This window comes from Ictidomys tridecemlineatus, unplaced genomic scaffold, assembly GCF_052094955.1.
Source record: "Ictidomys tridecemlineatus isolate mIctTri1 unplaced genomic scaffold, mIctTri1.hap1 Scaffold_96, whole genome shotgun sequence".
Classification (NCBI taxonomy): Eukaryota; Metazoa; Chordata; class Mammalia; order Rodentia; family Sciuridae; genus Ictidomys; species Ictidomys tridecemlineatus.
The window spans coordinates 275,484-301,337 of record NW_027526172.1 but is presented as its reverse complement, the minus strand read 5'-3'; the positions used below and the strand labels follow the sequence as shown (position 1 = coordinate 301,337).

Below are 25,854 nucleotides of genomic sequence, written 5' to 3'. Positions count from 1 at the left end.
CCAACCATAACAATTATTAAGTCACTCTTCCATCTTTTTCTCTAATTTCAAGATGGCTCCAGTTTCATTTTCCTTTTGATATTCTTTTATTTTTTCAACAAAGGTTTATTTTCTACATAAAATTCTTATATTTCTTTTGTTGAATTTATAATAAGGTCCTTGATATTATTTAATACTACTATAAATATTATAATAGTTCATTTTCTAAGCAACTATTACTTGTTTGAGATAGAATTGATTTGTCTGTACAGATTTTATATCCAGGAACCGCATTATCTTATTAATGAGTTATGAATAGGTTTTTGCATATATTCTCTATATATTCATAAATATGCAAATAAAGAACATCCCCCCTTTTATATTTCATTTTCTTGTCCTAGTGCAGTAGCTAGGGCTTCCAAAACAATGCTGATGAAAAGAAGTAATAGACACTCTTGTTTTGTTCAAATTCATCATTAAACGATTTGGGGCTGTAAATGTCATGTAGCCATGTTTTATCAAGTTAAGGATGTTTTTCTGTTCTTTGCCAAGAATTGTTTAAAATCAAGGCTGTATTTCAAATTTAACTGAAAACTTTTTCTGCATTGTTGACAACTTTATGAAATCTTTCCCCTTAATCTGCTAATGTGAACTACCTTGATAAATTCTGCTAACAATAATTTGAAAAATCACTCATTAGTTCAGGGAGATTTTCTGAATTATTTTCTACAGCATACTATGTTTATTCAGTCAATCTTCATATGGCAGTTACATTATTTCTAACTTTTTATCATTATAAAAAACACCTAAACAGAGAATCTTGTGTATATGCAAATGTTTTTCCCTCTTTTTCCTGTATTTTGGGGGTGCATCTTCAGAGTAAGTTCTCAGGAATGGGATTGCTAAGGAAAAAATATATACTTATATGTTGTTAGAGAATGCTCCATTCCCCTCCAAAGGAACTGTACCATTTTTCTATTCCCACCAGTGATTAATAAGTATCTATTTCCCCTAAGACTCTCCAACAATAGCTTTAATTTATGTTTTTATTAAAAATAAAGTTGAGTATCTTTTTATATGTTTAACGGGTATTTTTTAAATGTGTGTGTGTGTGTGTGTTTGTATGTGCACGCTCACGCGCTTGCTCATATTTTCTGTTCCTCTCATGTATTCTGCTTTGGTTATTACAATTAAAATTTTTCTTTATATATTAAGAATGTTGGGTTGGGATGTAGCTCAGTGGCAAAGTGTCTGCCTTGCATTTGCAAAATCCTGGAATCAAACCCCAGTTCTAAAAAAGAAAAAAAAAGAACACACCCCACCCCACCCCCAAAAACCCCCAAGAATGTTACCTCTTTTATGTATTACCTCTTTACTACCTGTTTTGAAATTCAAAAGATGATTGCTTTACAACTTTCAAAAAGTCTTTTTGATGTTAAGATTATTTTTTGCCAAGTTGATATTAAACTTGTTGTTACTTTGGGGTGAGTCAATTTTATAAGCTGTCATTATCTAGATCTTTCAGTTGAAATGGTAGGGCTGATGCTACATTCCTTACCAACAATCTTTTTGCCTGAGACTACACAGTAAGGTTTAATGTAATCATTATGCTTCAGATAATTTAATATGGAGGCAGTGATTTCAAGTCTGAATTTCTTGTTTAATTTAAGGTAGAATGTCAAACATTGTGTTCCATGATGAAGGAAGCTGACTGTAATTAAGATCATAGATTACATAGAAAGGTGCCTATTTAAGGTGTTTCAGAATGCTCTATGATGTGCTCTCTCTGCATGGTCAACTCCTACATACTTAGTGAGTCCTAAATCTGGCCAGATTTATTGAACTCCCTCAGCCCTTCTTTTTTGCCAATCTACGACATTGGTGCACATCTCTAATCATAATCATGTGCTTTTGGCTCTGTCTTGCTGACTACACAATAAGCATCCTGAAAGGTGTGGGAACTGTTCCTTTTGTAGTATGCACAAGGAATAAACAGATCTTTGTTGAAGAAATATTTTATTGAATGAATGACTGAATTTCCAGTTCTAGAGGTTATCATACTCTAGTAAACAAATGGCTAGAGAATCTATATCAATGAGTGAAGAAATAATAAACATAAAAGAAGATCAAATACTAGAATAATACCATACCATCTATAGCTCCCAGGTAGATGAAAAAGGGTGCATGTTTTTGCATCAAAGATAAAACCATGATAGTTGTAAATTGAGCCAATGCATTAAAAGGAAGATTTCTAAGTGAAGTATTAACATATCCAATTACATAGTGTAATATGAGAACAAGTCAACTACATTCATAAAATTCGAAGACTAACAAGGATAAGAAAGAAATCACTACACAAAATCCAGTGTAAACTGTGCTATTCCAGCTAGATCATCTGCTCTCAGATCTAGAGCAACGATCAGAAGAAATGTTCTTCCACATGGAACTGCTATGTAAATAAGAAATAGCTAACACTTGTGAGTATTTGTGTTGTGCCACATACTATCCTACTCCTCTCATCTAATCCTCACAACAATAGTTTAGTTCTATTTTTCAGAGGTGAAAAATGAGGCATAGAAAAACAAATTATCCATAATCACACAGCAGTTTGGCTACAGAGTCCATGCTTTTAACCATCATGTCTCATTTTAACATTTTTATTTTAATTGTCCCTAAAGCCTTAAAAGGAACTGCAGGAGAACCTCCCCATCTCAAGCTTCTGCAAAGTTCCTTTTGCCATGTAAACGTAACAGTCACAGGTTCCCAGGATTAGAATATAGACATTTTTGTGAGGCCACTATTTGTGCCTCATACTTTTAAATATGGAAAACTCTAAATGGCTACAGCTGTCCAAACCAAGTTTTCAATAACATCCCAGGGATGTTATTGAGCTGTCACTAAGAACTCCCAAGTAAGGGATTGATTAAAAAATAGTAACATTTGAACTTTGTACACTGAGCAATGCACATTCACAGGAATGGACAGAGACTGAGTAGCCCAGATAGCAATATGATAGGTCTTTAACACTCATATAGCAGTGAGCAGCAGGACTATGTTCATTTGGTTAATTCCACTTTCAGTTTTTACTGCAAGACAAAGGAAGCCATTGGTAGCTGATGAGCCCCAAGTTGTACTGAACACAGAAAGCACGTCTTTTTCTGACTTATCTGCCCCCAACTACCTCTTATGCACCAACCAGAGCAAGCATGCTCTCACTGGTGTCAAAAAGAGTTGGAAGGAATTACTGAATTCAGTGTGATTTTCTGTGAGAGGAAGATTCTAAGCCTAAACCTAAAGACAACTCTGATAAAATAATGACAATGAATTGGAAGGTTTGGAACCATTTTACCACACTACTGTAATAGGGGATACCAAAAAGTCCATCTTGTTGATGGAAACTGTTTATTAACAGGTGGTACTTGGGTAAAAACTTAAGTTGCTCTATTTCATTGTGCTTCATCTGTGGAAAACAATTTATGAAGGTAGCTATGGATCCCCCAAATGGCTGTTTGTTAAACATAGACAAGTTTGCTTAAGAATGTTTTAAAAACTGTGTAAAAGCATCTGACCTAGCCAAGAATGTTACAGCAACTGCCACTGTGGAGAGGAAAGGGAATTGTGCAAGTAAGGCCTCTGCCTCTGCTGGGCACCCAACAGCACTGACACAGACCGAGCAATGAAACACCACTGTACCTGCAACAGGTACAGAAAAACAATGGGAGAACATCTGAAGCCCCTCACCCCCCCCCCGCCCATAACTTCTTTGTTCCAAGAGGGTGCTGAGAAAAATGAAGGTCTAAGTATCAAGTAGGATGGCCTCACATTCAATAGTCTCTGTGTAGCCATAGAGATCATGGAGAATCAGACAATAAAAGGACCACCAACCCAAGGATGAGTCTGGAGTGACATGGATATGAAGGTCAGTGGGATCCTTAAGACCCTGTCCTCACATGCAGAAGAGGAAGTCATTCTTTTCTTTCAACTTTTTATTTTTGCTTTTTAAAAATTTCAATTGTTTATATCTCATATCATACCATAAGGACAATTTCTAGTCCAAAATTGGAAATGGCATGACAGTCTTTGTTCCAAAATAGTACATTATTGTCTAGGTCAGAACATTAAAAGAGGAAAATTACCAAAGATTATATTTTTTTAAAAACACTGATTTGAATTTGCTTTTTACATGATATTGTACAAATGTTTGTCACAGGCATTTACTTCAATAAGAGGTGAGTCAGTCTTCATTTTGCCTTGGTGCTTGGTGAATTAAATGTCATGAATAAGGAGTACAAAATTTGTTGTCCATACTTTTAGGACAGAGATGGACCTGATATCTAAAATGTAAACTAAGCATTATCATATGTGTGTGATTCTATATTTATGTCTTCTTTGTTTTAGATTTATCATACTTGCAATTAAATTCAGATGTTTGATACTACCAATTCAAAGTCTGTCACACACATTTTTTAAGTGCACATTTCTTTGCAATTTTAAAATCCAATAAAAAGGATATATATAAAATAATATTTTCTATTATTTTGGGATAATTTTAACATAATTTAAAATAATGGTATTGTCAAATCATTATTTGGTCATAACATTTTGTAGATGGCACAAAAAATGAAATGGGTCTTAAAAATCTAGCAAGAGAAAAATTTTGCAATTTGTACTGCACATCTGCAATTTGTACACACATACAAATTGTGTGAAAATATGAAAACACATGCACAATTTCTTTTGGTTGGTAACTGATTAGTAGTTGAGGAACTGCTCCAACCTTTCAAGATAACGAGTAAAATCATAAGAAGTTTATTCACTTTGAAATTATATTAAAAGTTTGATAAAAATCTTAGGGGTCATTAGCATTCAAACAATAATATTTCTAGGTCTGTCAAAAATTATACTTTATTAAAGTTGTTTGTATATAGGTTATATGAGTATATTCTTGTTTTTATTTTCTTTATTGACTGGTACTAGAAATATGTATTTTTCTGTGTTCAGAAATATGTGATTTGGATAATGGCTGAATTCTTAAGTGTCACCATCATATCTGGAAAAAAATAATAAATACTCTCACAAAACCTAAGATGAATCAGTGGGTATATGCTTCATACACAGATGCCATTTAGCATGCAAGGAAGAGTTACTACAGGTGTTGGGTTAAAAATTTGAGTGGCCAGGGGACTTTCAAGAAAAAGCAGGCCTGGGGCTGGGGATGTGGCTCAAGCGGTAGCACACTCGCCTGGCATGCCTGCGGCCCGGGCTCGATCCTCAGCACCACATACAAAGATGTTGTGTCCGCCAATAACTGAAAAATAAATATTAAAATTCTCTCTCTATCCTCTCTCTCTCCCTCTCTCCCTCTCTCTTAAAAAAAAAAAAAAGAAAAAGCAGGCCAGATGTTGCTTAGAGCCTTGTTGAAGAGCCTACTCAATAGACATTTCCTATGAACCAATTTCTGCAAAGCTCTGGAGAAAACCTTTTGACTTCAAGTGACAAGATTCATGGATTAAAAAACAAAACAAACTGAGCCAGACATAGTGCTGCATGCCTGTAATCCCAACAACTTGGCAAGTTAAAGCAAGAGAGGCCAGCGTGGGCAACTTAGCAAAACCCTGTTTCAAAATAAAAAAATAAATCAAAGAGCTGGGGATGTAGCTAGGTGGTAGAGCATCCCTGACTTCAATCCCCAGTACTACAAACAAACATGTAGAAACAAATTATAAAAAAGAAAACTTAAAATGTTTTCAAAACTGCTTGAGAGTAATAGAATATTAACAAGCCTTAAAACTATTGAAAAACAGCTAGGAGAACTACCAGATAACATTGAATGGTATTTTCCTTTCCTTTCAATATAAGTGCATGACTGGATGAGGGACTCTGGCTCTGACTGTTCGGCTCAGTCTGAGAATTTGAGACTTTGAGAGAAAAAATGTGCTCGGAGAGCCAGAGTCTATCTGCACACTTTGGTGGTATTTACTGTTTAACCCTAAATATATTCTGAAATTCTGTGAAATAAGGATGCCCTAATATTCATGGAACAGCAATGAATATTTTGTTGCAGTTTTCAACTTCCTATATGCATGGGTAAGAAAAAAACTGTACTTTAGCTGAAAATGAAATACATATTTGCTTAACTCTCAAGTTCAACTCAGAATTGAATATTTATGCAGGAAAGAAACAAGTACAGGTTTGATATTAAAGAAGATTCACTCTTCATTTTGAGTTTCAAAAAAAACATTTTTTGTACATATCTAAGACTATATAAAAGATGAATAACCAATACAAATCTAGAATAATGTTGAGATTGCTAGGCTTATGTTTAGGTCACTCAGAAACGTTTTTTTAAATTTTGTCTAAAATTGTGACATGGCTATTTGTGCATGTGGTACTAGGAAATGAATGTAGGGCTTCACACAGGTGAGGCAAGCACCCTACCACTGAGCTACATCCCTAGTTCTTTCTATTTTGAGACAAAGTCTCTCTAAGTTTCCCCCACTGGCCTCAAACTTGCAATCCTCCTGCCTCAATTTCTCAAGTAGCTAGGATTATAAGCATATAATCTTGGCCAGCTATTTTTTTTAAATTTGTATTACTTTGGTTTATCATTTAGAAGCTTTAATATTCAACATGATAAATAAATTTTCAGGTAATAAATAATAGGTTATAAATTTTTATCCTCTATTTAAATGAAATCTACTGAGATTACCTTAAGAAAATTAAACTACTATTTGGACTTAAGCCAGTTAGTGTTTAAAGCAGTACAAAAAAGTTACTGTCTTATGAGAATTGAAGGCTTTGAAAATGATAATAATGTCAAAGAAAGGTTTAACAATTTTTTATTCTTTTCAAGAAAGGTTGGATAAAAAATCCATTTTTGATTTTAAATGGGAATAAACTACTCTTGATCATACCATATTCATATATTATACTTCATCTCATTAGCTTAACAGTAGTAGTGTTTACCATGTGTGTTTGTCAAAACTCATAAAGCTGTACACTAAAAAAGATGTCTTTTATATATGTAAGGGACACCTTAATAAATCTTTTTTTAAAAAGATCACAATAAGCTAGATGCTATAGCACAAGCCTGGAATCCAGGTGACTTGGGAGGCTGAGGCAGGAGGATCCCAAGTTTAAGACTAATCTCAGCAACTAAGTGAGGCCCTCAGCAACTAAGTGAAATCCTGTCTCAAAATAAAAAATAAAAAGGGCTGAGGATGTGGCTCACTGGTAAAGTACCCCTGTGTTAAATCTTCAGTACCAAAAAAAAAAAAAAAAAGGAAAACAAACTTACAATTATATAAATTACATAAAATAAAGGTAATAAAAATGTTATAATTCTTAGAATCACCCTGCCATGATAATGTAGACACAACAGCCTTATCACGAATGAAATCTCGGATGTACACAGTATAACAATTTTTTTTCCCATTCTACAATTAAGTTAAAGGTCAAATTGTCCTTCAATGATATTTTCAATTTTATAATGACACAGGCCCTGGAAAATATGATCAAAAATCAAATATAGCCAATTGAACTATATGTACTCTTTCTTACTTTGAGGAAAATAATTCAGGAAATAGAAAGGTTTAGTGAGCTTTCTGTATCTCTGAAATAAAATACCAAAATGCTATATCAGAATAAAAAAATCTAATTACTTTGGGCTTAATCTTTCATAGCAAATAGACTTAATTTACAGAGTTTCTTTTCAACTCAGCAACCTGAACCCCATAAAGACCTGTCCATTTCATGACTTACATCATCTGCTTTAAGGATCTTGTTTGCTACAGAAGTATAACTAGTGAACAAATAACCAAACCGAGAAATTTATAGAACTGGAATCTATTTCAATTACAGCATGTGGTTTTAAAAGGAAATAAAAAATGCAGAAAAAATTTAGCAAATTTATTTACCTCATCATCTCAGCAATCTTGAAATTTCCTACAAATATAACAAGTAAAATATAGCTCTTTCTTCATAAGGACAAGCAGATTGGAAATAATTACCTTGTACCAAAGAAACACCAACAATAACATTTTATAGTGATTGGAATTTTTCTAATAATCCTATGGTGTAAGACTGTTAGCATCATTTATAGGTGATAATGAAAATACAGTAGCCACCACTACCCCAGCAATGAAAAGTATAATGCCAAATGATTTGTATGTGGTGCCTAATTTTCATTGTAACCCTATGAATTAGACATTGTCAACATCTCCTTTTATAAAGAATTAAGTACAGTTACTTAACTACTGATTGGCAGATGTTAGACTCAAAAGCGCAGGTATCTTATTGGTCTAAGCCTATACTGTTTATATTTCAAACGTCTTCTACCAAAGAGTATTTAAATTACTGGAATATGACTTTAATTATGAAGTTTTATGGATGATATGTATATTATATTTAATTATACCATAAAGCATAGAGTCTTTTTAAAAAATGCATCACAATAGTACAGTGCTATTTCTACACTTCCAAAAATGAACTAATTCATCAGAAGTAAAAACTGTGCACTGTATAAGAACAGAAGAAAGTATAGAAGTAGAAGAGGCAAATAATTTACTCAGGGTGCTTGACTAGGGTATTTTACCACCTTGTCAAGATCTTCCAAAAATAAAAAGGACTTGCTATGTATTCTTTATTTCCCTGTTAAGGGCAACTGTTTAGTATCTATTCCTCCAGGTCCAGGTTTCACAATCATATATGATTATTTAAAGAACAGCTAGATATATAAAGAAAAGAATTAACATAGCAAACAGTTACTCTAGAAAGCCTACTTACAATGTTGGTCTATGGCTAGCATCTGGGAACCTGGATTTCAGCAGGATTCCCATCATGCCCTGTTAAGAAGATCACTGTGCCTAAACCGTCCATGCAAACAATATGGTTTGTGCTGAACACTTGCTTTCTTCCTGGAGTCTGTAGTTTTGGTTCACGCTAACCCCAATAAGTGTCTTGTGCACTGAATCTCTACAGTGCTTCCCCAATAGACAATATTTTTTCATTTCACAGGTGTGAAAGAATGTTGAGAGAATCAAGTACATATTTGACTCTGCTGGAAGAGGACTCTTAGAAGTTTGGTTTCCTCTGGAATTTGCCTGTGTGCCTTTACCCTTTGCTGATTTTGTTCTTGTGTTTTCTTGTGGTAATGACTCAGAATACAACTGTGAGTACAACTATATGCTGAGTCCTGTGGGTCTTCCTAGCCAATCACTAAACATGGGATGTTTTGAGGATCCCTGACACAAATAGTAAGATACTTTCACAATAAACCGATAGTTACCGCTAACAGAATGGCCATGATAATTTGCTTAAGATTGGCAAACCTGGAGATGTTTTACCCGCCACTAACAAGTACAAAAGTAAGTTCCAAACACCTGACCTTGAATTATATAATGTACATTTTTTTGTACCCACCAGGCACTCTAGCAGGAAAAAAATTAGGAGACCCTGCTCCAGCACCACCTTCTTCTTTATCTTCTTCAAATTCCAAATGCTCTTCCTCACCAGGGGCTAAAATTCTCCTATATAAAAAAGGACAGAAAAATTAGTGAGCTACTCCACTTAATACACCAGCTAACCCTCATAGCCACTAACTTCCCAGATAAGATGATGATTATTAGGTTGATGTTGATATAAATGTCAATGTCAATCATCTCATTGCTACCAATGGTAACAGTCATATCACCAATATCAAATTTGATAGGGAAAAAATACAGAAATATTTGAAAAACAGGCATAAAATAGATAATAAAATCAGAAGACAAAATATGGATGCTTATTTATTTACCTTAATGGGCTAGGCTGAACATCAAATGGAAATTCTTTATTATATGTGAGAATATTTTTTAGGACTAGAATAAAGACATAGACAAACATTAGTCTTATATCTTAGTCTTACATGTTATGTAAGTCTTATATATTAGTTAGTCTTATATGTTATATCTTAAATTGATACTTTTAATCATATTTTATAGTGTATTAAGCACACATTAATATATGTATTTTAAATTCCAAGCTTCACTATCATTTTAAGACTCTGCAATTGACTACTGAGTGTCTTAGCAAAATAAAAATGTCCATAGTGGACTGCAGGTACCAGTATTTTCAGAGTACTGTAAGATCTCCAAGGAAAGTCTCAGAGCCCTCATAGAAAATGAACCATAAAATAGTTCTCCAATGTACAAAGTTCTAGGTGATATGGGGTACAGTGAAAGAGAATACCTCTTCTCCTGAAGTATTTTAATTAAAAGATTGATACTGAAGATGACTAATTAAAGAGAAATAGATAATCACATCTTATTCTTTATCCTAAATAGATTTCCCTCAATACTTATCACACTGGTAAGGTTTGTAGCAGCAAGGTTATAATTCTAATATTCCTTTTATGATGAAATTTATTGTATATGTGTGCACACATATATACATGCACATATATATATATGTGTGTTTGTGTATATATATATGTATATATATATACATATATATATATTTACACGTGTGTACACACACATACACATACACACACACACACACAGCAGACTTTCTCCGCAGGGAAGTCATCAAACAACATAATGCTATCACCTCTTGTGTCCTGGTTGATTACTTTCTGGCATGTAAGCCTACAGACACATGTTCTACAATTCTATCTGTATCTGGAAAAGTATTTTATGAAATTTATTGTTTCATTTCCCAATTTATGGGTTCCTAGTGACTACCTGCAATTATTTCAAGGTGAATATTTAGCATTATTAATTGGGCAACCCATGGTTTTTACTCTAATTACTCAGACTTTAATTTTGGAGTCTTGCAGATTTCAGTTAAAAGGAGTATGGCATATTGGGTTCCTAAATAAGGAAATTCAAAAAGAACAGGTTGTAATTACATAACTTATTCCAATAGGAGTCAATCATCCAGTGAGAAAGAAGTTGGAAACTTGTACCTAGATTCTCATTACTCACTCTTATTCTCTCTCCCTTTAGCTCTTCTTCATCCTTTATCTCTTTCTTCTTCTCAACAAATGCATACCGAGTACTCACAATGTTCCAATCACTGTTTTAGGTGCTAAAGATACACAGTAATCAAGAACTCATATTTGAACCTTAGACCTTACTAAGGAAAAGTAGACAATAAATATGCCAACAAATAAACAAGATAATGTAAGATGTGATTAGTGGTATGAAGGATACAAACAGGATGCTGTGTAAAAGCAGAGAGAACTTGGTGGAGTAGCTAAGGTAGACAGGGTGCCTTTCAAAACTAAACTGTAAGAAGACATTTGAGCCAAGACCTGAGATGAGAGGAATCATCCATAAGTGGCTCTAGCGTAAGGCTTCCCAGGTATTAAAGAACAGGCTGGAGCAACAACAAAGGTTCCAAGTAGGAAACAGTTTGCCTTATTCAAGGCACAGAAAGGACTGTGGGAACTTAAGTCTGACAAGCAAAGGGGAAGCAGCAGGAGATCAAAGTAGAAGGTTTAAATCAAAACCTAGCACTACAATTACAACAATAACTTGAACATTTACATAAATACTCTAATCTCCCCAGTTCTAAAATAAGAATGCTACTTCCTTTACAGGCTATTGAGAGAATTACAGCCTAAATAAATGTATACAAAATGGCAAGGGAAAATCTAAAATGGACATTCACTCTCTCCATGACCTTTTTGATCTAGTTGACTAGAATCCTAATATTTCTTATCTCACTAAGAAGTACTGTTTATTTTTTAATACAAGAACATCTTTTCTATACTTCTGCATGATCATTGTTACTAAACTATTAAATCAACTCAATATTAATAAGTAATATTAATAAATATTGATCACTTACACAACAATGGAATAGATACCAAGAATGGGGAGCAGGTAACAAAAAGATCATGTCTCACTCATATCAGAAACAAACACACAGAAATGATCATATTGTAATAAGAGTTTAATAAAATGAGCAAAAAAATCAACCATTAAAAATGTATATAACAATAATTTTTAAAAGCTGATCCTGTTATGGTGGCATGTGTCTGTAATCCCAGGTACCAAAAGCCTGAGTCAGGAGGACTAGAAGTTCATCTGCCTAAGCAACGTAGGGAGACCCTGTCTCAAAATAAAAATAAAACAATAAAAGGGCTGGGGTTGTAGTTCAGTGGTAGAGTGCTTGCCTTGCACATGTGGCAATGGGTTCAATCCTTAGCATTACATGAAATGAATAAATAAAATAAAGGTATTGTGTCCATCTACAACTAAAAATGTTTTAAAAAATAAAAATAAAAAGGACTGGAAATAAAGCTCAGTGGTAGAGCACCCCTGGGTTCAATCCCCAGTACGTCAAAAACAAACAAAAAAGTTGAAAAATATCTTGGTTATTAAGAATATCTTGGCTGAGTGTGGTAGTGCACACCTGTAATCCCAGAGGCTTAGGAGGATTAAGAATTCAAAGCCGGCCTCAGCAAAAGTGAGGCATAAGCAACTCAGTGAGACCCTGTCTCTAAATAAAATACAAAATAGGGCTGGGGATGTGGCTCAGTGGTTATCTTGCATTTGTATTGTAACAGAATAATTAAATAGTATTTTCATTTCTTTGGTATCAAAGCTCTGAAGAGGACGTATTTGCTTTAGAATAATAGCTTTGTTATATTATTTTTACAAGTTAAAGTACTATGAAACATTTAATTTATGTGAATAGCTTTAGAACAAATTTAAATAGCTTTAAAACAAATTCTGTTTTACTTTCTATAACTGTATTATAGGTTTACATTTTCAACAACTATGGAATAACAGATTCTATTGTTCTTTTAAAATAGCTTAAACTTTACATAGAGTTTTCTTTCTACCAATACTAGCAATGATGTCTTAGGAGGATCTCAAGAGGAGCTTGAATTTTACAAAAGACATTATCATAAGTATGAAGCATGTCATGGGTTGGAGATTCATTGGCTGATTTGGTAGGACTTACACACTTTGGATCACTACATGGCAGGCATCTGATGCTACTCCACCATGGAAAATTCAGCACTCCCAGCCTTTCTCTTGGAGCACAGACCTACCAACCTCCTGAAGCTAACCTTCAAAAGATGACACACAGGCAAATATCAAAATGCATTTTGCTTTTGGTGACTGACGTGTTTCATTTTTGTGGTAGGAAAATGGGCAGCTGCCTTAATTTTGAAAGGTTATTTTTTAAATTATAGGAAAAGATTCCTTCAAAACATTCAAATCTATTTAACTCAACACAATCTTGCCAAGTTCATACTACACTTAAAGCATTCAATAGGCTCTGGGGTGGGGGAAGAGTCCATTCATAATCTCTTTGAGGACTAAAACAAATACAAGTGAAAATAACACATGTGAGAATCTGACAATGGATAGTTAAAATGATTCTATACAGGAGAGGAGGCAGAGTTTAATTATACCTCTATAGAGACAGCAGAGAAAGCTTTCAGGGAGAGGTGGAATTTCTGTGAAGCCTTGAAGGGTGGCTTAACAGAAGGGAATTTTGCAGGGTGGTGGTGGGGAGATATGCTTGAGTAAGCAGCAGTACATTACTGCAATTAACATAAGAAAAAATGGCTCAGACTTTCACAATCATAGTTTTAGTATTTTCAGACAGAATTTAAAAGATTTCAAAATGTTCAAGTAAAGAATACATCAGCCTAATAAACCAGCCAAGAGCTAGTGATGTAGCTCAGTGGTAGAGCATTTGCCTTATATGGGAAATGCCCTGGGTTCGATCCCCAGCACCACACACATGCATTAAATTTAAAAAAAAACTTTTTTTAAAAGAAAGGAAACCAGTTAAGTTCAAAATATTAAAAGTTAGAATTCACTATTTTCCTTAGAAGAGGCTTAACGTTTTAAAAAGAAAGCTTGAAGAAGTATACTTAATCTGAAATATTACTAAATACCAATTTTTAGAAAATATTTAATTCCAACTCAATAATTTACTCACAACAAGTGCCCTGCTTGGATAAATTCCAAATTACAGAGTCTACCCTACTGAAATACAGAATACTCACTTATGTTTCTTTGAGAAGCAACAGCAAATTAAAATCATCTAAAAAGATAACTATCAAGAAGGGAAAAGTACAAATGAAAAACATTATATAAAGTATAATAAAGTAAATCTCCAAAATACTCTTTCCATTTTTATTCCAAATCTTTTTTAAAAACCCAAAAAAGTAATAGATTTTAACCTGATCTTCGACTAATACATGGGTCAATAATTTCTTAGGAATTTGAACTGGAGAGCTGTACTTAGGAATGATGTAGTACAGCACCACTACAGGTATTACTAATAGCATAGTGAAAGAACCAATCCAGGTGACCCTAAAACTCATTGCTGGGATTTACAAGCTAGTGTCGGTGTTGTCCTTAGCAGAATGTTACTGAGAGGATTCGAGTGCTTAGCATATAGATGCTATTCTAAAAAAAAAAGGCAATTAATGAAAGATCTTGTGAGGCAATAGAAGTACTTGAGCATGCTCAGAGGAAGAGAAGAGATAATAAATATATGAAATAAACATCCACAGTCTTTACGGCCACTCTGTGTATCTATAAGATTCTTAAATTTTGTTTGGAAACAAACAACTAATAGGAAATAGTGACTGAATAAGAAGCCAAAATCCTAATAATTTTTATCATAAAAAACTGAGGGCTGGTGACATAGTTTATGGTAAAGCACTTGTCTAACATGCCCAAAGCCCTTGGTTCAATCCCCTGCATCATCTCTCTCTCTCTCTCTCTCTCTCTCTCTCTCTCTCTCTCTCTCTCTCTCTCTCTCTCACACACACACACACACACACACACACACTCACACACAAACATAATTTTCAGTAGAACCACCGTATAAACAACTGTTGCAATCTTTTATTTAAAGCCATCAATGTGTTTTTCTCAAAATAATCTTATATGTAGCCAGTCATAAAAGATCATATATCATATGAGTCCATTTAAATAAAATGTCTACAATAGGACAATTTATAGACAGAAATCAAACTAATGGTTTTCTAGGGCTGGGAATTGGAAGGGATTTTAGGGGGATGGCAAGAAGTGAATGACTGCTCATGGGAATAGGGTTTCTTCTTGTGGTGATGAAAATGTCCTAAAATTGATTGTGGTGATGTCTGCATAACTCTTCCAATTTACTAAAAAAATTGAATGATATGTTAAATTGGTGAATTGTGCTTTATATAAATTATATCTCAATCTTATACAAAGTATTTATTAATGCTTTTGAGAAATAAAGTTTTAGGTACAAAAAACTCCCAAAATTTGTGAGAAATATTACATTGATTAGTATCCTTATATACATTGGATATAGGCATAAGAACTATTTATGAATATAAGTTGTGTCTCTTATAACATCTCCAACTCTTATGATCTAGGGCTGGAGATGTAGCTCAGTGGTGAAATACTTGCCTAGCATGTGTGAGGTCATGGGTTTGATCCCCAGAACCACAAAGAAAACAAAACTTTATGATCTGGATTACATAAAGAAACCAAAACTATTAAAATGACAGAATTCTTGCCATATTCAGAAGGATGGTGTTCTGAAGAAATGAAATATGATCATCTGAAACTATGGAAAAGCCACCAGAATCACAACAAATCCGCTATGCATTCCTTTGTTGTTGTCTGTTGTTGTTGTTAACTTCTCTTTTCCAACCCAAACAACAGAAAATCAGATCCCCTTCAGTATACTCTGAGAATCCTTTTCTATCCTGGATCTGCAATACAATCACATTTCAGCTATCTCAATAATATATGTCTTTGTTAGAATTGCTATAATGAATTAGATATTGGCATTTTGTGGAATTTATAGGAACATTCTATTTAGTTCTTTTTTGGCAGGGGTACTAGGATTAAACTCAGGGACACTTGACCACTGAGCCACATCCCCAGCCCTATTTGGTATTTTATTTAGAGACAGGGTCTCACTAAGTTGCTTAGTGCCTTGCTTTGCTAGGGTTGGCTTTGAATTTGATATCCTTCTGCCTCAGCCTCCAGAGCAGCTGTGATTACAGGCATGCGCCACTGTGCAAGGCTTTCTTTAGTTCTTAAATTAATTTTTTACCTCTTACTCAAAGCATGTTTACATTAAAAGGATTGCACTAGTGTGAACTGAGATACACTGACAAATGTTCTGAGATTTAGGCCCGGCTCAGTTACTGGAGATTGAAGTGAAAAAGGACAAACAAATCATTTCATTTCTTTCCTCAATAGAGAATGTGATCACAAGTCTGAGACTCCTTTCTGTTTGAAAATGCTTTGATTTTATGATTCCCTACTTAAAAATCTTACTTAGTTGGATAAATAAAATCTACTATTCCCTAGTCACATAAATGCACTGAGATGTGCAATCTTATCTCAATAAAAAAAAGAGTACAGGAGCTGGGTTATAGTTCAGTTGGTAGAGCATTTGCCTTGCATGTGTGAGGTACTGGATTCGATCCTCAACACCACATAAAAACAAATAAATAAAATAAAGGTATTGTATCTGTCTACAACTAAAAATGTTTTTTAAAAAGGCTACATTAACTTACATTCATTCAGTTATTCACACTGTGCCTTTGCCCATACTGCAGACAGTTCTAAGAGAGCAATCATTTGAAACAGCAGAAAGGCTTTATTTGGGAATATCCTAACCAACAAGATAACTGAAGGAATTGTTTACTTTTTAAAATTTTGAAGAAGGGAAAAAAATGGAGACAACAAAAAAACACTTTGTAATGCATTCCCAACATTCAGACTGTAGTTTTCAATAACATGTAATGTGAATGGGCATTAATGACTGTAACCTTATATTCTCTACTGGACTCTACTGAAAATGTTTATCAAAATAATTATAATCTTATTAAAGCCATTAAGACAAATTAAAGGTTAATTTGGATATTTAGATGAAGTACAACATATATATTCTATAATAAAGATTAAATCCAAATGGTAATTAAAAATACAAATATTGTAGGAATTTTAAAAGCACCAAAAAATAAGAGAAATAAATCCAATCACTTTCTGTGCTAAACAATCTTAATATTCACAACAGATAAAACTCTCTTCCTATAGGAATATCACTAAAAAATATAAAACAAAACTTACTTGGTTCTAGCTTCTTGAGGTCCTCCAGTTTAAATTCTTCCTGGGACTGTGTGGACTAAATTTAAAATATGCATATTATATCTTTTCATTACAAAGATTTCACTGCACCCTATGTCTTTTAAATGGCAAGAATAAAATATTTTTGGAATATTTTTGATTTTTGGAATATTCAAGCTAATAGAAACAGAAAAAATTAGAATCATATCTTTTATTTCTACCGTTTACAAAGTATGAACTAAATCATTTAAGTGTGAGTTCAGCTGATCAATTCCAATTGTTATAAAACCCTTCTGAGATAATATTACTTTGGGCATGAATGTCTAATATCTTATCAGAACAATTTAGAATAATTCATTTAAAAAATCCATTTACCTGTAAAGCTGCGCTTTGCAATTCCAAGCATGTTGCAATTTTGCCTATGGTTTTCTGTAGGGAAAAAAAATGCTATAAATCCCAAGATAATTTTAACTGTCAGTTACTAAAATCAAGAATTTTTATTTATAAGAGATCTATAGGGACTGGGATTTTAGCTCAGTGATTGAACACTTGCTTCACATGTGTGAGGCACTGGGCTCGATCCTCAGTACCACATTAAAAAAAAATAAATGAAACAAAGATATAGTGTCCATCTACAATTTAAAAAACTTTACAAAAGAGATCTATACTTCTTTAAATAAATTATTATTCCTTTTCTAGCACCTTGCAGATTTTAGAGAAGAGAATCAGAAGACAAAGGGCTGAGAAGTGGGAGAGAGATGAGTATATATTCTATTCTAAACTAATATGCCACAACCAATTCTAAATCAATTTTGGTTTGGTGATAGGTCTAGATATGATTTAAAGGGCAACAAAGATAGCCATTATGAAAAGCAGTGTGGAGGTTCCTCAAAAGATTAAAAATTGAACTGTGATATGATCCAACAATTCCACTCCAGGATATATGGCCAAAGGAAAGGAAATCAGTAAGCTGCAGAGACACCTGCACTCCCATATTCATAGCAGCACTATTCTTATTAGCCAAGAAATGGAAACCTAAGAGTCCATCAACTGATAAGTGGATAAAAAAGTGTTATATATACACAATGGAATACTATTCAGTCATAAAAATAAAGAAATCCTATCCTTTGCAACAACACGATGGAACAAGATCATTATATTAATGAAGTAAGCCAGGCACAGAGACAAGACCCACAAAATCTTATTCATGTGGAATACAAAAAAGCTGATTTCATAGAAGCTAAAAGTATAATGGTAGTTACCAGTGGTTGGAGACAGTAGGGTTGAGTGGGGGGATAAATAAATGCATCCTACATTTCAAAAGAAAAAAGAAAAAAATTTGTAAGTTTTTAAACATAAGAAATGATATGTGAGTAGAAAATGTTAACTGGATTTAAATATAACACAATATATACATGTATCAAAACATGTTACCCCATTTATATGTACTATCTTTGTTATCTGTAAGTTAAAATATTGACTATTTATTTTTTAAAATAGCTTTTTTTAGCTGTAGATGGACATAATACCTTTATTTTATTAATTTGTTTTTATGTGGTGCTGAGGATTGAACCCAGTGCCTCACACATGCTGGGCAAGCAAGAACTCTACCACTGAGCTACAATTCTAGCCACAAAATACTAACTTTAAAAAAAGAAAACAGAAAATTAAAAAGGGGGAGGGCAATGAAAAGAGAGTTTTGACATCTTCCCTTCCAACCATCTTCTCATAAAGCCTGAAATTTACTAAAAGATATCTGAAAGATAGCACAATGGTCTAATTTAATTCTGATTTAAGCTCAATTCTGACTTGTATAAAAACGTAGGCAATATTAACAAAATTAGTATTTGTGATGAATGGTGCAAATTTTACAGTCAATCTGTTTTATAAAATAAGCTATAAAACACATGTGATAGGGTACAGTCCTTGCTTTTAATATGCTCATGTTCTATTATGTGTGATAAAACATATATCAAATCACTATATTAAAAAGAGAGACATTCAATCTATAAGCTTCAGCAAAATAAGTTCCTTTTATGTCCTAAAGGAAAAGAACATGATCTATATTAGGAATCCAGTCCCAAAGACTAGGGAGGATTTCCAAATCAAAGAGTTTGGAAAATTGTCAAGGTTCAATTACTTAAAATCCCGAACTGAAAGCAGAGGGATGGGTGTGAAAAGTAAAGTGAAGTAGGGCATAGTCATTCTGAAATGGACCTTTCACAAACTCCTTGCTGAGGAATCTAGGATTTCTTTAACAATAAGTTACATAGAAGTGTGTTTTTATTTTTATTTTTTTTTTAACTGACATGCCCTTAAGAACACTGCTGTGAGCTTGGCATAGTTACGTGTACCACCTACTGGGAAGGCTAAGGCAGGAGCCTAAGAGTTTAAGGCCGGTGTGGGCAACACAGTGATACTTTCTAAAAAACAAACAAAAAACCCCTTGACTGTTGTGATACAGGTATGCAATGCATACATAATTTAAAGGAAAGGGGAAAAACTGAAGGAAAAATCATTTAAGTTATTTTAAACTGTCTAAACAATATTCAGAATAAGAATATGAATAGCTAAGGTGGACATGAAAAGGGGAGATTCATGAGAATCATAAAAGAAATTATCAGGGCAGGCAGCTGAACAATGCCACTGAGACTTCTAGGTCCTTCCAAAAAAGATATTTCTGAAATGTGTTTAGGAATAAGTCTAGATAATAAAAGCAAAGAACTGTGTAACATTTACAATGTAAACATTTACAATGCTTACAAAATGACATATTTTGGAAAAAAACTGACATGTTTTTCTGAATGTATTTTCTGTATGACTTACAAAAAGTTTAGTAAATTGGGGATTTGGTGATTTTGTGTTTGGTTAATGTTCTTTGAAAGGTAAAAGAGGAGTAAAGGGAAGTAACAGTATTGTCCTGGCCTCTGGTGCTTAGGCTAGTGGACATTCTTCAATTACTGAATCTTCAACAAACAGCTAGGATAGCAACTCACAGAAAAACTTATTATTGAGCAAGATATGCCTCTCAGACACACAAGTAATAATATTTAATTATCTCCATAATCTTTTTAAAATTTCAATATAAAATCTTAGAAAATATGCAATTTTAATCTGAAAAGAGATTACATTTGAAAATTATGTTTATACATAGTTTGCAAAATACTCAAGTTTATTCATCCTCTTAAATAGCTATGTATAGAAACCAGCAGTAAGCAATCTTTTCTACATAAAGTCTAATATCCCCAATCATTATTGTTCAATATACCACTCAACTCCAGCAAAACTAGTAAATAATTAAGTATAAATATAATAATCAAATAATTTATTAATAACAAATACTATTAATTATTAACCACTTATTAATAACTAATGAGCACTTACTTATAGGCTCTCCTAAATGATTGATAAACATTAATTTAATTAATCCTCCCCAACTCTGAATTAGCTGTGATCATTTTACCGGTGTGAAAACTGAAGTACAGGCAGGTTAAGTAATTTGTCCCAGTCATCAATGCCTTCTATACAACACACAAGATATTCAATAAAACCACACACTTCCATCAATTCCATTTATATATGACTTACTATATTCTTTCAAAACTGATTTATAAAAGAATTTTGCTTGTATTGAGATGTATCAATGGGCTAATCTTCAAAATTGTAGTTAGCTTTTTTCCTTCTTGACTTTAAAATCCATTTTATTTCACACTTCAAACATTTAAGATAAAAATGTTGTAGCTGAACAATAAGAGACCACTAACAAACTATTATCACTTAAACATTTCTTTAAGTTAAGCAAAGGCAATAGCTTTTTATATATAAATGTACTGAACTATGGCAAAATACCAACCGGCCTTATTCATAACTATTTTAAGGGACCACACCCAGCTTCAGTATTAAAAAATAAGTGAAACACTATTATTTCAGCTGTGGCAATAACTTTTAAAACATGTAGAATTTATTGATGTCAATAATCAAGTGCTTGCTACTGAAACAGTGTCACCTTCCTTAAAATGAACAGTTCAGAAAAGTAATAAAGAAGCACAAGTTCACATATGCCAGAGTATAAGTATTGACTACTTTAATTAATGTACATTAAACCAAGCACTGAAGTGATGTTTGATTTTTAGAAAGACTTAAATCACTAGCATTTTATTCAAATTAATTGCTCATACCTAATATGATAAGAAACAGAAAACAGTATCATTTTTAGAGTATTAGCTACTTTAGTTTGTCATTGCTAAGAAAATTGAGAGCTCTAAAGATCAGTTAAAGGTAAACATGGAATAAAAATGGACAATTAATGAGCTAAATTAATTTTGCTAAAATGTATTCAATTTATGTAATGAATAAAATGAGTTTAAAAATAAACATAATTCAGTACAGTCTTACTTAATCCAGACTTATCTTTTAAATATTTAAAAGCAGCCACTCATCTTCCATCTAGCTGTTGGGGGAGAGAAAACACTGGGGTAGAGAGAAAGTGGAAGTAGAAAGGTGGAATAGATAAAACATAAAACAAGTATATATTTCTGGGATTCTCATTACCACCAAGTTTGATTCAAAATAGGAAAAAACTTTCTAAGTGTCATGAGATAGGATGTTCTATTTTGTCCAGAAACTTACATGAGAAAATCTACAACACCAAAGTAGGGAATTCCATGGAATGAAAGCTTTTGGCAGCTTTTTGTTGGCCACTAAACCCACTTGTTATAATGACAAAACTATTGAAAACTGAAATGAAACTAAGTGAACTAATCGTGAGACAGGATCAAGTAAGAATCATAAACTCTTGTTTTAACTAGAAATCTTTGAGAATATTAAAAATAGGAAATAAATGTGAAGTTTTTATTCTATCACCAATTAATATGGCTTAGACAGATTAGTAGTTCTGCTTTAGAATTCTTTAGATATAAAATAAATATTGGAAAAATACGTTATTCTCTTAAAAATTAGGATTTATTTTAATAAATATAAAGTAAATATCAATAATAGGTCCAATAAAACATTTATTCATCAAATATATTTGAGAGCTCACTGTGAACTAGACAGCAAAAAGTTTCATAAAGAAAGCACTTTAGTAATAAGATTAGTTTTTAAAAACCAAAAACATTTTTCAAAGTTCCACTAACTACTGAATGGTTGGCATAATTATATAACTTGTCACTGCTATCAATACATGAAATAGTATAAGCATAAGAAATATAACTCAAAATACAACAATATTTTTGCAAAGAATAAGGTTAAAAGCATTTTCTATTTTCCTTTTTGGAGAAAAATATTATTCAGTTTTCTCTCCAGCTTATGTATAGGCATAGTATTTAATGCAGATCTAACAGTATGTGTCAAAATTTCCTGTATTATGTTCTTTAGAACACTAGATCCAATGAAATATTCTGTAAAGAAAGGAGGGGAGCTTTTCAAAAGCAAATAATTTTTAAAATACTGTACAACCAAACTCTTTAAAATATCCAACATACACATTAGAATATTAAAAGTCCAGAGAAGTCACAAACTGTGTGCAAGTAATGCCTATTGGGCTGGGGATGTAGCTTACTGATATGCAGAGTGCTTGTTTGCCTAGCATGAGGACCTGGGTTCCATTCTCAGCACAACACACAGACACACAGACACAGACACAATCTATTAATTTTTAAGAGCCAGTGTTTCCTAAAACATGTCTTGAAGACCTCTCTTTTCTAATCATTATTAACTGAAGACTTTGATAATTTTTTTCTTATGGAACAATCATATAATGCCTATACATCAACATGAGTGTTTCTGTCTGTTGTGAATATTTCACTTGCATTTTCACAGAAATTTAAACCTTTAAATGCATAAAACTTGCCTTATATGGTAGAACAGAATGACTTGGGGTCCTTCTCCAAGACCAAGGAATAGACAGACTGCAGCTCTGTCTGCAGTTACACCTGGCAGCCAGAAATGCCTCCTGGGCAGGTATTATAAATAATATGTTCCTCAGAAATCAGGCTTCCAGGAAAGGAGGAGGTACAGACCACTTCACAGGTAGAGGTCACTGGAGTTTTAGGAAGGAAAGACCTTTTAAAGTCACTTAAGAGTTCTCTAATCTCTCATTTCTTATATAAGGAAAACCAGGCCCAGAGCCAAAGCCAGGATGCAAGACTTAAGTCTTCTGACTCTAGGTCTCAGCACTCTCCTCTAGGTCCTGCAGCCTCCTGGATCTTTTGGAGTACAAGATCTGGGGGTCTTTATAACCAAAGACAAGCTGAACAGCTATAAATTAAAGAATCAATAGCATTATCAACAACAACTCTAGTCTCAGAATAATAAAGAAAATAAAGAAAAAGTTAATTTTTTCCTCATCACTTAACAAGGTTCATTTTTTGATATTAACCTGTTTGTTTTGTAATTTTAAAATGTTTTAGGAGGTCAAAAGACTTTAATCTCAGGCCATGTGGCTCACATGTTCTACTCCTGAGCAACAAATGCTGGAGAAATCTAACTAATTGAAGGCAAACAGGTCACTAAAATATGGGATCATTAAAACTTTTTTACATTTTTTATTGTCTTCATATTCATAACATACTTTATTAACTATTAATTTATGTACCTGGATATCTAAGATTCTATTCATCAAGATTTAGATATTTTAAGTCTTAATTCAATGATGCCAGCTGATCACTTCCTAATCAGTTCCTAGATAGATTTCACAAATCTTACAGAAGTGGGATAGTGTATAGTCTTTGTTCCTTTCCTTAAGCATATCAGCTATTTCCTTTGTGATAATTATTTTCCAGGACTAATATCCTAAGTCTCTTAAATCTATTGTGGATATTAGCACTTACTAAGGAAAAAAGAAAAACACCCTTTCAAATTGTAGTAACATAATTTTTTAAGTAGATTTTAAATATTTTAAAAATACAAATATATTTGGGCAAGAAATACGGCTAACCCTCTGGGGGATTTTTCTCCCCAAACTCCTGTAACTAAGAATCAATAAACACAGGCCTATGGATTAAAAACTTGCTTAAGTTTAATTAAAAAGTTATGCAAAAAATTACTCCCATTTCCCCTTGTGCAAAAAAAGAAAAGTATTAATAAGACTGAATTAGGTCACCAGGGTTTTCACACTGCCTTTTCTTAAGAGATGAGGAAAAGGGGGATAGTAGAGGATAGGAAATGTAGCAGAATACAACAGTTACTAATAGGGCATTATGTAAAATTGTGGCTGTGTAACCAATGTGATTCTGCAATCTGTATTTGGGGTAAAAATGGGAGTTCATAACCCACTTGAATCTAATGTATGAAATATGAAATGTCAAGAGCTTTGTAATGTTTTGAACAACCAATAAATAAATAAATAAAAATAAAATAAAATTTATTCAAAAAAAGAGATGAAGAAAAGACTAACACATATTTTTCACTATCTACAAGATTAAAAATTGACTTAACACTACTTACTCTGAGCCAGGAGAAAATGGGAGTTGTTTCCTCCCATTTCTTCTCTTCTTTTAGAATAAGTTACTTTAAAGTATTCCCTTTTACATAATCTCTATCAGGGAATCAACTTGACATACAAAAATTTTAATTCAAGGAAGAAAGAACAGTAGTGAAACATTTTGCAATCTTATATGTTTATTTAGCTGACAGGTCTGTATGCCAAGTTCTTGACTTGACCTATTTTTTTTTCCATTTGTTTTTTGGTTTGGGGGGTTTTGTGTGTGTTTTCTTTTTTGCTTTGAGAGGTGATACATAAAGAGTTATGAAAATTCAGAGTTAAGCATTGAGGTGGAATGCACTTATTCCCAATCCTTCTGTTTTTCCAAGTGACTCGGAACAAACTCCAGTCTTTGGGTTACCCATGCTTTTCAACTAAAGTGTGGATGACTTCCGTTAGAGTTAAATAAGACCTAAATAGTTAAGAAAAGAAATTCATTAAGTGATAAGTTATATATCTGTATAAATGTTCACTTAATGTTAGGCAAAGCATGATCAATCTGATTTTTTTTACTTAAATATAACAATTTTTTGTTTATTTTTCTGCTTAATGGACTCAAGAGCAATTTCATTTGGAATTGAATATATCTAGATATTATTTGATGGTACCTTTTGCTCTTCTGTGAATTCAGAATTATTGTGTTGAGCTTGGGCCTTTTTTTGTAGATGTCTTACTAATCTGTAAGAAAACATTTTTTTTAAGAACTGAAAGCAAACTATCTCAACTGCAACAAAGTAAAACAAATTAAATCTCTTAAAAACAATAAAGTACGTAATACTTCGTTCTGTTTTTGAAGTAATTCCACATTTTCAAGGCAAATCTACATTATCCTGAGAATCAAACTTTTTACAAAAAAAGTTTGTACAAAATAATGATGCAATAAGATACTTTTCATACCATTTCACTGGGACAAATTTCAGAATCTTAAAGCTGCAAAGAATCTCAAAAAGCACATAATTCAACTTTCTTTATTATGCACTAATTTCTTCTATAAACAACCAATAAATAGTTTTCTAGATTCTACTTTAACACTTCCAGTGAGCACCAATAAGAGTATCAACCATAGATACGTTATCATTCTGTCATAATTAATTTCCCAATAAGATTTGCCCAAATCCAAATTACAGCCATGACAATAACTCCATCAAAATATGCTTTTGAAACATTTTTAATGGAAAATAAAGAAAAGCCGTCCACCAATCAAAAACAGAAAATACTGCTTGCTCAGTTATCATCATATCTAAAAATGGCAGGTAGGCCTTGAGTGAGTTTTCCAGGATGAATTTATGATGCTAGTCC

At 32.9% G+C, this 25,854-nt stretch overlaps 1 long non-coding RNA gene across 1 annotated transcript; it reads right to left on the bottom strand.

Moving 5' to 3' along the window:
* Positions 1 to 9,766: 9,766 nt before the first annotated feature.
* LOC144374932 (uncharacterized) lies at positions 9,767 to 25,227 on the bottom strand. Its single transcript, XR_013434167.1, has 4 exons — positions 25,164 to 25,227; positions 17,448 to 17,501; positions 17,076 to 17,130; positions 9,767 to 9,836 (listed from the first exon to the last, which is right to left on the bottom strand). It is a non-coding gene; the product is annotated as an uncharacterized LOC144374932 (long non-coding RNA).
* Positions 25,228 to 25,854: the final 627 nt, after the last annotated feature.